The sequence below is a fragment of the Primulina tabacum genome, chromosome 4, assembly GCF_025594145.1.
Source record: "Primulina tabacum isolate GXHZ01 chromosome 4, ASM2559414v2, whole genome shotgun sequence".
NCBI lineage: Eukaryota > Viridiplantae > Streptophyta > Magnoliopsida > Lamiales > Gesneriaceae > Primulina > Primulina tabacum.
This window is the reverse complement of record NC_134553.1, coordinates 31,169,605-31,181,866: the sequence shown is the minus strand read 5'-3', so window position 1 is coordinate 31,181,866 and position 12,262 is coordinate 31,169,605.

Sequence of the window (12,262 nt, the reverse complement as noted above, 5' to 3'; positions counted from 1 at the left end):
TCTTGGAGTAGACGAGAATGTCATCTATGAACACTATCACAAACTGGTCGAGGTACGGCTGAAATACGCGATTCATTAGATCCATGAAGATCGCTGGCGCATTCGTCAGACCGAACGGCATCACTAGGAACTCGTAGTGGCCATAACGAGTCCTGAAAGCTGTCTTCGAGACATCAGCATCTCTCACCCTCAACTGGTGATAACCGGAACGCAGATCTATCTTGGAGAAAATCGAAGCTCCCTGCAACTGGTCAAGCAGATCCTCAATCCTCGGCAGTGGGTATTTATTCTTCACTGTAACCCTGTTCAACTCCCGGTAGTCAATGCAAAGCCTCATCGAGCCATCTTTCTTTTTCACGAATAAGACTGGCGCGCCCCATGGAGAAAAGCTCGGGCGAATGAACTCCTTGTCGAGAAGTTCTTGGATCTGCTTCTTAAGCTCTGCCATCTCTGTCGGTGCTAGACGGTACGGTGCTTTGGATATCGGAGCCGTACCTGGCATAAGCTCAATGGAAAACTCCACCTCTCTCTCTGGTGGCATACCAGAGACGTCTTCGGGAAAAACGTCTAAGAAATCTCTGACAATCGGAACATCTGAGGCTGACTGGCTGGGTTCCTCGGGGACAGATAAAAAGGTTGCTAGAAATGCCCGACACCCTCTATGCATGAGCTTCCTAGCCTGAACATAAGGAATAATGCGCGGTAAAGGAAAGTACCTGTCCGGCTCAAATAAGAACTGCTCCATTACAGGCGGTCGGACAAGAACGGATCTCCGCTGGAAGTCTATCAACACTCTGTTCCTCAATAGCCAGTCCATCCCTAGGATGATGTCAAATTCCGGCATCGGTAGCACAATCAGATCCGCATAAACAAGATTACCGTGCAGCTCAAGGTCTATATCTCGGATAACATTGGTGGCTGCCATCTCCTCGCCTGACGGCAACACTACTGAAAAGGCTGTATCTAGCCCAATGGTCTGGATCTTGAGAAAGTTTGCAAAGACCTCCGAAATAAATGAGTGAGTGGCCCCTGAATCTATCAAGGCCTTGGTAGCGGAACCAGATATAAAAATTCTCCCTGAAAGAGCGGAGTTCTAAGTTGAATCCCACTACAAGATCTAAACTTATAGACATGCAAAGGTCTAGGTTCCTCTAGCTTAATTTCCCCGAAATAAATCTGAGTAGAGCATGCAATCCTATAACAGTTCTAAGTTCAAAATCTAAATCCCGATTCCCAAAATGTTGAAAGTCGAAGAATAACTTAAAGTTTAAAGGTACCTGTCAACAACATAGTCTCCGGGTTGGCTTCCGCGGCATGGAGAGCAAAAACTCTGCCTTGGGTAGGCAGATTCCTCTGAGGGCACTGCAGCAACATGTGGTCTGGACTGCCACACTTAAAACACTTTCCTGAGCCAGCCATACATGCTCCAGGATGGCGACGTGAGCACCTGGGACAGACTGGGTGCTCCTGAGTCCTCGGGGCTGGGCGTCCCCGCTGCTGCTGCTGCTGCTGCTGGCCTCGGTTCCTGGGCGGTCCATGAAAAGGCCTCTTATTCTGCTGCTGATGCTGATGAGGAGGAGGGCGGTGCGGTGCCTGGGCTGGGCGCTTGCCCTGGCGATCCCTCTCGATATCCCGCAGATCCTGCTCTGCGGCTAAGGCCTTGGAGACGGCAATCTCATAAGTAGCAGGGTCAGATACCCTAACATCCCGGCGCAAGATCGGCCGTAAACCCACCAGGAAGTGCATCAGCTTGGCTCTGGCATCATTCGCTATCAGGGGAACAAAGTGACAGCCCCTCTCGAACTTACGGATAAACTCCGTAACCGACATATCCCCCTGTCTCAGGCTCATGAACTCGGTGGTCAGCCTGGTGCGAACCTCCTCAGCAAAATACTTGGAGTAGAAAACCTCCGTAAAGCGGGTCCAAGAAAGTGTAGCCAATGTCAGGGCTACCGAAGCTCCTTCCCACCATAAGCGGGCGTCTCCAGTGAACAGGTAGGTGGCACATCGGACTCGGTCTGCGTCTCCCAGCTCCATAAAATCGAAGATAACCTCGAGGGATTTGATCCATCCCTCGGCAACCATGGGGTCAGATGTCCCAGAGAATTCCTTCGGGCGCATCTTCATGAATCGCTCATACACTGCCTCGGGCCCTGTCGGCCTGGCTGCGGCTGCGGCTACGGCTGCGGCATTGCCCCCCGCAAACTGTGCGAAGAACTGTGCCATCCCAGCTAACATCTGGGCACTCATGTCCGGTGGTGGCGGTGGAGGGGGTGGTAGGTCTCCCTCCGGTCTATGCTCCTCTCTGTCCTCTCGGCGAGGCTCCACCTCTCTGTTGCGCTCTAAAATGCGTCTAGGGGGCATACTGTTCCAACATAACCCATACGTAACTAACATGCATAATTGCATACTTTATTTTAAATGAACTCTGAAATACTGAAAATCTGGAAGCATGCTGACAAAATAATTCATGCTATAACTGAAATGCTGAACAAAATGCTGAACTGAAAAAAAAACTTACAGACCAAAGGCGTGGCTTCGTGAGCTTCTCGCGATCAGTAGTAGTGAAACCCTATACAGAACCACCGCTCTGATACCAACTGTGGAGGCCCTCGAACTACTTGCTTGAAAATTTGCGGAAAATTAAAAATTTTCTTTTTAAAAGAACTTAAATGGCCTCATTCATAAAATCACTGGTGAATCAAGTTCAATATTTCGAAATATTGCAGCGGAAGAAAATCAAAGTTTTTGCCAACAACAACGATTTAAAAATATCCAACAACTGATAAAAATTGTTTGCGAAGAAAATAACAACTGCTGCTCTGAGGTCCTCGGGTGCCACTACTGCCGACCCAAGCTGGCTCACTGGTCCCCGCCCTCGGCCCTGGCCTCATCAGTACCTACAACAATCAAGTCTAGTGAGCCTAAAGACTCAGCATGCATAAATCGCAGGTAACGAGTAAAAATCTGAATTTAAAATATGCATGTGATAAAATATCCTGTCCTGAGGCATACTGAAAATAATCTGTACTGAGCAATTATAATACGTGCATAACTGAACTGGAAATCACTGTAAAAATATTTGCTCCTTGGAGCCTGCACTGAAATATCTGGTAAAATTTTCTGTTGAGATTATGTTTTACGCCTGTGGCCACTGCACTAAGCTGAACTGATCGGTAACTGGCTACCGGGGAGGCTGAAACTGATCTGAGCTGGCCGGTCACTGGCGACCGGGTGGTACCATACTGAACTGATCGGTCACTGGCGACCGTATAAAAATAACACTCCCACATAGTGAATGAACCACAAGCCATATCGCATAAATCTCAAAAAAATAATCATTTTCTATTTAATGCACGTAAAATAATTAACTGGCGTAATGAAAATTCCTGTAATTTTACCAACTGGATTGGATTGGATCGTTCCCAGGCTCGCTGCAACCTAACTGTGCCATGAAAAATATGCAATAGCTTAAACATGACCAACTATGCAATTTACGTTCAAAAGATGCGACTATGACGCCTAATGACTTCGCATTTAATCATGACTCCGAGCCAACCTGAACCGACACTGAACCGACGTATAGTCATGATTAAAATACGCTGAAAAATCATAAAATAATGTTCCTAAAATGATAGGGTCGAAATCTAGGTGAAATGGAGGCCAAAACAAGAAACGCTCTTTCGAGAGTCAATTTGGCACATTGCACCGTAAATTCTCGTACGACCTCAAAAATGATCCAAATGACAAACGGTCAAAAACATTACCTTCCCAACTCAATGAGGCACTGTCCAGTCCAAGGCCATGGGCTAAAAGCCAACCAAGAACTCAAACGAGCCTTCTAAATGACACAGCAACTTGCTGTAATTTCCAGCAGCTGCGCAACTACAAGACTTGCGTTGGTTTCGAGACTATCGGCCATTAGGGGCGTGAACCACCGACCAGAGACTCTTACCAACATCCCAAGGAATGATTTGAACCATGGCTAAGGGCCCTAGGCCAGCCACAATCCGCATCACACCAAATCTTAACCGAAGGGTCCAACCGAGAGCAACGTGCATGCGTGTGTAGTGTTTATGCTATGATCGATGTCTTGCGTCGTTCCAGTGGCCATTTGATTGACCATGGCACGATCTAGACATCTAGGAGCATGATATGAACCGTGGCTAAGGGCCATAGGCCAACCAAGATCCACACCAAGCCACAAAAGAAACGAACCATATGCTGAAAAATGGAAGGGCCGAATGGGGAAAGGGGCTGTTCTGACGTTTTGATTAAAAACCGATGAACCATGGACCAAGCCACCAAAAGGGCAACTTAGTCACGTCTTAGACATGCTAGGGAAGTGATCCAACCATGGCTATAGGCCCTTGGGGCAGCCAAGATCAGATCCAACCCCTTGACACAAAACTGAAATTTTCGAACCACATTTTTCTGCACCTAAGGGACTTGCTGTCATTCTGAATTTCCAGCAAGCATGGGGCTGGTTTGAATGGACCAACATGGTCCTAATGCATCCTACTACATGTATACAAGCCGCCTTGGGAGCCTGGAATCGAACCAATCACCTGAAACCACAAAACTCAGAAAAACGTGAAGCTTGTCATGAAAGGGCCGAAATTCTGCATGTGTGTTCCAAAAATATTTTGACATGTATCTCGGTTTTTGCTTGCTAAAACATGATCATGTACTGAAAAATAAATGATAATATGACTTGATTGAGGTTTGAAAGAAATCTAGACATGCCTGGTTTCGTTTCGAAAGAAAACGAAAAGAAGAGACTAGACGGCGCGGAGGAGACGGAGTGGCTTGCTTCTCTACCTTTCTTGGCTCTCGATTTTTCTCCCTTTCTCCCTAGCTGCTATCCACGTTTTTTCTACTGAAAAGGGGTCTTATTTTCGGTGGAGGTGGAGGGGGGAGTGATGGTTATGAAGGTGAGGAGAAGGGTGCACAAAAATAGGATCATATCAAGACCAAGTCCACTCCCCTTTGAATTTGAATTTTGAATTGATATCAAATGAGTTGGTGGATGCTTCTAGGAGGTGGTGGCCGAAATTTAGCTTGATTCTAGACTAGGATATGTCCATTTATTTAATTAAATTGTGCTCCCAAAAATCCTAGAATTATCCTACTAATTACATGCAAAGAATTGGTCAAAGTTGGTGAGTTGGAAAATGAATCTTCTAGCACTAAGGGTGGCCGAAAAATGCATGATAAAATAAAGGAGAAATGTTGATTATCTAGTCAACTAATAATCCTTGAAAGCCTTACTAATCCTTTAAATAATTTAGTGAGCTAACCCCTTAATTTAATAACTTAAATGAGTTCATTTCTTAATCACCTCAAATAATTAAATTAAATCTTCAAACCTTCCTTTCTAACTTAAATGAACTTAGTTACTAGCTAAATTAACTTCTGGAAATATTTCTCAAATCTTAAATTCTATCTCAAAACTCCAACTCCGGTCCGGCCTCACTGAAAATACTGAAATGCTAAAAATCAAACTGCTGAACTGAAATAATAAATAATTAACTTCAAACAAATGCATTTAAAATAATCATGCAATGAAGTCAATTAAATTTAAAAATCTAGAATTATGCATGGCTTATACGTCTACTGATTTACGGGTTCTACACATAGTATCGATTCTTTGACAACTCTCGATATACCAATAGTTGTCGAATCGATCGAGATATATGAGATGAAGGGACCGTACTGTACGCTAACCATAATAGAATGATTTTTGCAGGCACTATCATTTGATACCTAGGGAATCATGTAAGAGATGTTGCTAGGCGTTTAACATGATTTGTTGGCTACTATCAGACTTGAGTTCTAACGTTTTTATTATCAAGAAGTTGATAAATAAGAATGGAGCAAATAAGGTATGCTAATATAAAAACATGTTTAGTCCCGAATCACATATAGATGTAAACTCACTGCTAGTTGTATCATTCAACCATTGAGGGTCACACAAGTGCTAACTTTCTAGATCTCGTTGAGAAGAAAAATAGTTCAATGTGTTGAACGGCTTATAAAGGAGTTTATAAGCGCAAAGAAAAATAGAAGTATGACTTCTACAAGAGGATTATGGGGAATGTAACTTTTAATTTGTGGAAGTGTTCTTAAATTAAAAATTGGCTTAAATTAATAATGTATTTGGAAATTGTGATTTTCCTAAACATTGTTATGGACTAAATTTAATTAATTCAAGTGTTGAATTAATTAAATACTAGTGGACCTAGTAGAGTCCAATAATTTAATTAATTCAAGTGTTGAATTAATTAAATAACATTGGGTCTTGTAGAGCCCAATTGTAAATAATTATTCAACTAGTGGGCTTGAGTAAATTCAAATAAAGATTTAATTAATCTCAAATGTGTTTGAGACATTTAAATAACATTCCATGGGCTTTGTACATGTTACAAGCCCAAATTGCATGCAAGGGAGGTGAAGAGTTGGGAGACAATTTTTTCAATAAATAAGGCATGTCTTGCACATGCACTCAACTTTTTCAAGCACCAAGAAAATTGTTCCCTTCCATTTTTCAATCAACTTTTTCAATCATTTTTATCATATTAGGAAGCCTTGCCATTATTTAAATAAAAATACATATTCTTGTCTTGATCGTCCCCAATCTCATTTCCCCTACATATTATCGAATATTCGTGTAAAATCTTTAATTTCAATAAAACATGTCACATAATCATTTAATCATTCAATCATACATTTAATCATATAATAAATATGATGCAAGCATTTAAAAAATATTAAATAAAACAATTAAGCAATTAAAATAATTTGCATGCATGCGGTTTACATGGACTGATTTTTCGGACGTTACATGCTCCTTGTAGAGTGCACTGAACAACCTTTCATAAAGGTCTTTCCAAGTGGTTCACATTTATCGAGTGGAAACGTCCTATTTTATGGTTGTACACCATTAGTCCTTATGACCCAGGACAAAATTAAGACTCTATATGCTAGCATTGCACTTTGACTTGTTTACCGACTAATATGGGGTCATCAGGTGGCAATGTTGGTGCTTTTCGAAACATATAGGATTCGATGCATTGTAGTCGGGGATTCACCGCTTACCTTCGGGTATGGATATCCTATGTGATCTCATGTGTATGAAGTTTGAAATCTCTGATCAGAGTGTTGGTGGTAATTAAGAAAATGGTTTCTTAGATTACATAATCGATGCAACTACGACATGACACATAGTATCGATTCTTTGACAACTCTCGATATACCAATAGTTGTCGAATCGATCGAGATATATGAGATGAAGGGACCGTACTGTACGCTAACCATAATAGAATGATTTTTGCAGGCACTATCATTTGATACCTAGGGAATCATGTAAGAGATGTTGCTAGGCGTTTAACATGATTTGTTGGCTACTATCAGGACTTGAGTTCTAACGTTTTTATTATCAAGAAGTTGATAAATAAGAATGGAGCAAATAAGGTATGCTAATATAAAAACATGTTTAGTCCCGAATCACATATAGATGTAAACTCACTGCTAGTTGTATCATTCAACCATTGAGGGTCACACAAGTGCTAACTTTCTAGATCTCGTTGAGAAGAAAAATAGTTCAATGTGTTGAACGGCTTATAAAGGAGTTTATAAGCGCAAAGAAAAATAGAAGTATGACTTCTACAAGAGGATTATGGGGAATGTAACTTTTAATTTGTGGAAGTGTTCTTAAATTAAAAATTGGCTTAAATTAATAATGTATTTGGAAATTGTGATTTTCCTAAACATTGTTATGGACTAAATTTAATTAATTCAAGTGTTGAATTAATTAAATAACATTGGGTCTTGTAGAGCCCAATTGGAAATAATTATTCAACTAGTGGGCTTGAGTAAATTCAAATAAAGATTTAATTAATCTCAAATGTGTTTGAGACATTTAAATAACATTCCATGGGCTTTGTACATGTTACAAGCCCAAATTGCATGCAAGGGAGGTGAAGAGTTGGGAGACAATTTTTTCAATAAATAAGGCATGTCTTGCACATGCACTCAACTTTTTCAAGCACCAAGAAAATTGTTCCCTTCCATTTTCCATCGGGTGTGTACTATTGCACTCGATCCACTCAATTGTCAGCACCTCCCATAAATCATAAAATCATGCATCATACAAACCTAGTGAGTCTAAAGACTCAGCACGTTCTAAACATGGATAGCAAATAATACATATACAATCACCTGGATTAAAATCAAAATTTTATTTAAAATAGCTTTTGGATATAAATAAATCATTTAAAATCATTCTAGCATAATTAAATCATAAATCGTAAAATCATTTCAAAATAAATTTAAGCATAAATAAATCTTTTAAAAATCATTTAAAATAAGCTTTAAGCATAAATAATTCATTTTAAAAATAGCTTTAATCCTTATCATAAATCATATATCCTAAGAATCATTTTTATCATATTAGGAAGCCTTGCCATTATTTAAATAAAAATACATATTCTTGTCTTGATCGTCCCCAATCTCTTTTCCCCTACATATTATCGAATATTCGTGTAAAATCTTTAATTTCAATAAAACATGTCACATAATCATTTAATCATTCAATCATACATTTAATCATATAATAAATATGATGCAAGCATTTAAAAAATATTAAATAAAACAATTAAGCAATTAAAATAATTTGCATGCATGCGGTTTACATGGACTGATTTTTCGGACGTTACATGCTCCTTGTAGAGTGCACTGAACAACCTTTCATAAAGGTCTTTCCAAGTGGTTCACATTTATCGAGTGGAAACGTCCTAGTTTATGGTTGTACACCATTAGTCCTTATGACCCAGGACAAAATGAAGACTCTATATGCTAGCATTGCACTTTGACTTGTTTACCGACTAATATGGGGTCATCAGGTGGCAATGTTGGGTGCTTTTCGAAACATATAGGATTCGATGCATTGTAGTCGGGGATTCACCGCTTACCTTCGGGTATGGATATCCTATGTGATCTCATGTGCATGAAGTTTGAAATCTCTGATCAGAGTGTTGGTGGTAATTAAGAAAATGGTTTCTTAGATTACATAATCGATGCAACTACGACATGACACATAGTATCGATTCTTTGACAACTCTCGATATACCAATAGTTGTCGAATCGATCGAGATATATGAGATGAAGGGACCGTACTGTACGCTAACCATAATAGAATGATTTTTGCAGGCACTATCATTTGATACCTAGGGAATCATGTAAGAGATGTTGCTAGGCGTTTAACATGATTTGTTGGCTACTATCGGACTTGAGTTCTAACGTTTTTATTATCAAGAAGTTGATAAATAAGAATGGAGCAAATAAGGTATGCTAATATAAAAACATGTTTAGTCCCGAATCACATATAGATGTAAACTCACTGCTAGTTGTATCATTCAACCATTGAGGGTCACACAAGTGCTAACTTTCTAGATCTCGTTGAGAAGAAAAATAGTTCAATGTGTTGAACGGCTTATAAAGGAGTTTATAAGCGCAAAGAAAAATAGAAGTATGACTTCTACAAGAGGATTATGGGGAATGTAACTTTTAATTTGTGGAAGTGTTCTTAAATTAAAAATTGGCTTAAATTAATAATGTATTTGGAAATTGTGATTTTCCTAAACATTGTTATGGACTAAATTTAATTAATTCAAGTGTTGAATTAATTAAATACTAATGGACCTAGTAGAGTCCAAATAATTTAATTAATTCAAGTGTTGAATTAATTAAATAACATTGGGTCTTGTAGAGCCCAATTGGAAATAATTATTCAACTAGTGGGCTTGAGTAAATTCAAATAAAGATTTAATTAATCTCAAATGTGTTTGAGACATTTAAATAACATTCCATGGGCTTTGTACATGTTACAAGCCCAAATTGCATGCAAGGGAGGTGAAGAGTTGGGAGACAATTTTTTCAATAAATAAGGCATGTCTTGCACATGTACTCAACTTTTTCAAGCACCAAGAAAATTGTTCCCTTCCATTTTCCCCCCTTTGGCCTAAACCGCTTTCCATGTTTCTAAGAATTTTTGCTCCTTCATTTTGATTATAAGATCATAAACTTCTCAAAGAAAAATGTTCTACTTTTATTAGTGCAAGAGCAGAGTGGATCTTTGAAGCAAGTAGTGGACCTAATTTGAAGAAAAGAATCCACTTGAGCAAAGTGTGCTCGTGAAAGCTTGGATTGGGTCAACCCTTCAAGAGCTAAGTTGTTTACAATTTAGTTGGAGTCAATAATCAATCCTTGTGATTGATAGGTAAAAAATCTAAACACGTTATTTATGATTTTGTGTTTGTTCTTGTTATTTTCTACACATCTAGTGGGATGCTCGATTATGTTACTTGAAAAATAAGATTTTTGAAACTTCCGTTGCGCATCCAGGCACCCGTAACCGATCCCTTTTCATTTGTGCTACTTTGTAGGATATCCAAAGAATTCGGTTAGATATTATTTCAATCATCCAAATGAAGCAAAAGTGTTTGTCTCAATAAATACCACCTTCCTAGAGAATGAGTTTCTATTAGATAGAAAAAGTGTAATGATAGAAATTCAAGATACTCCCTCAACTGTAGAAGTTGAACTTAATCCCCAACAACCAGTAGTTGAAGTACATGCACCTAGAAGGTCTGATAAGATTATTAGACCAACTGCTAGATATACACTTCTTCAAGAACAAGGCCATGATGAGCCTTGTGTTGGATGTGATCCAGTTAACTTTAAAGAAGCAATATCTGATACTGTTTCACAACCAATGAACTTTAAAGAAGCAATATCTGATTCTGATTCATCCAAATGGCTTGAAGCCATGCAATCTGAAATGGACTCTATGTATTCATACCAAGTCTGTACATTGGAGGATCCACCTGAGAAAATCATTCACATAGGATGCAAAAGGATCTACAAAAGAAAGCTTGGGATGGATGTGAAGGTATTGACCTTCAAATCAAGACTGGTTGCAAAATGTTACACTCAAAGGCAAGTAATTAACTATAAGGAAACTTTTTCACCAGTAGCTATGTTGAAATCCATTAGAATACTATTTGTCATAGCAGCATGGTATGACTATGAGATATGAAAAATGGATATAAAAAACAACATTCCTCAATGGAGACATTAAAGATATTTATATTTCTCAACCTGACGGATACACATCAGTAGGAAGTGAGCATTATGTATTCAAACTTCATAGATCAATATATGGTCTCAAACATGCGTCCAAAAAGAGTTGCAGATTTGATCGGGATATATGAGATGAAGACACTGTACTGGACGTTAATCATAACCGACTGGTTCTTGCAGGCAATATCTATGATATCTAGGGAATCATGGACTAGCCGATCTTATCATGATTCGATGAGTTTAATCAAAAATTAATTCTTGACATTCTCATGATCAAATGTTGATGCATGGAATGAGGTTAGTTAGGGTAAGCCCCAATGAAGGAAAATGTCCTGAATCACAAAGAGTTGTGAATCCACGACTATCTGTATCTCTGAATCACTGATAGTCACACAAGCACTGGATCATTTGTTCCCGTTGAGAGAATAAATTCAAGGAGTTAAATTTATATAAAATTATGATATAGTAAATTCAAGGAGTTGAATTTATGATAATTAAATTTTGAGGAGAATAAATACAAGGTGTTAAATTTATAAAATATCAGGATTTATTTATTAAATTCAAAAGTTGGGTTTATTAAATATTAAATTAAATATAGTGAGAAATATGTTTAATGGGCTTGTAAGAGTACACATCCAACATATTAAATAATTAAAGTTCATAACGAACTTTGATATAATTAATTAAACTAGTCAGACTAGTCCAATTAATTAATCAAGTCCATTAATATTAAGGGTAGATCTCTTGTGCGACGATCTCACGAATCTTTATTTGTGAGACGAGTCAACTCTACCGATATTTACATTAAAAGTAATATTCTTAGCATAAAAAGTAATATTTTTTCATGGATGACTCAAATAAGAGATCTGTCTCACAAAATAAGACCCGTGAGACTGTCTCACACAAGTTTTTTTCTAATGTTAATTATGGTCCTAAATATTGAATTATGGAAATTAGGTTATGGCTTTTGTTTTAAAGGTAATGAGTCATAAACCTAGCCTCCAAGAAAGAGAGATTTTCGAAAATCCTCCTCCACTCATCTAGAATAATTCGGCCATCCTCAAGAAAAAAGGGATTGAGCCGTCTCTCGAATTTTTTCTTCTCCGACGAAAAAATTCTT